Source organism: Rhagoletis zephyria, unplaced genomic scaffold, assembly GCF_001687245.7.
Source record: "Rhagoletis zephyria isolate East Lansing unplaced genomic scaffold, Rhagoletis_zephyria_1.1 Rzeph_scaffold_00991, whole genome shotgun sequence".
Classification (NCBI taxonomy): Eukaryota; Metazoa; Arthropoda; class Insecta; order Diptera; family Tephritidae; genus Rhagoletis; species Rhagoletis zephyria.
Window position 1 is genome coordinate 13,425 of NW_016158075.1, and position 1,298 is coordinate 14,722.

Below are 1,298 nucleotides of genomic sequence, written 5' to 3' on the forward strand. Positions count from 1 at the left end.
CTACGTAGCTACGTTCGCATTCGCGCAAACTGGGAAGCGTCAACAACCAATGCGCGGGCTAATCCGTGTGTAGCTTCAGGGAGGGAGCTTTATTGAATACTTAAGCCTCCCGAGTGTGCACACTGGGAGGTGCGATCGCAAGCGGCCATTTGTCTTTGGGAAAGCATATCACTGTATAATAGTGTATTATAAAAAAGTGATCCAGGTTCTGGTTTTTTTTCGGTTTATTTATTATGGGGCGTGGCGTTCAGATATATCTCGTGTGATAAAATTCAGTGGATAACGCATATCCCAACTAACCGAAAAGCAATTGCGCGGCTCAACAACAATAAAGCTGCTGGAGTTGACGGCCTGAAAGCTGAGTTGGGATATACAGAACTCCGAGGATGCAGCGAAACTTGTAGAACATATGGCATGCCGACTTTAATTTAAACGTGCTCTACCTAATCCAAAATAAAGTGCGCCAAAAAGCACGGGTTGGGACCACTTTAAAATTGCATACAAGGAATTATCGGGCGTATTCTATAAAAAGTTGAAGTCCACTGTAAACGAACTGACTTTGCCTTATCAGCATGGCTTTAGGCATAGTAAATTTAATACGAAATTCCACTGAAATCCCTATTAACTTGCAGTGTCCCATCAGGTAGCCGGTAAGATTTATAAAACCCTCAAAATAATGCCTGATTTATGAAACCAAAGAATTTTTCCTACTTGCTTTAAAATTTTAAAATCTTTAGATAGAATTAAAGTAAAGATATTGCGTTGCTTTAAATAACTAAACAAGGCGGTCGTTCCTTTAATTTCCTGGGGCATGTGCTTAGCACTGTGCTTTTCATTCAACATTGGTTCCTCGTCTCAGCTTATATATGTATGTATATATTTTTTTTTATTTATTAGGTTTATGCCAACACCTACTTAGACTATTTTAATCCGGCTCTCACTTGCACACATATCTACATATGGGGCATTCCATACCAAAATAGACGGGGTTCACTCTTTATGTGTATGATTTTTTTTCAAACTTTTAGGATTGATGGATAAACATAAATAACAAATAAATATGAAATTTAAGCTTGACTAATACATTTTTAAAAACTTTACAGCGCAAAAAGGACACCAAATCGATTTAATGGATTTAACCGAAGTTGAGTAAAATGAGTACATAACAAATTTACAATTTTTTTAAATTTTTTTAGATTTTTTTTGAGTATGCAGGTTTGTAACCCATTTGAGTAAAATGAGTACATTACAAATTTACAAATTTATGCTGACGATTTAAAAGAAAATTAAAAAAAAAA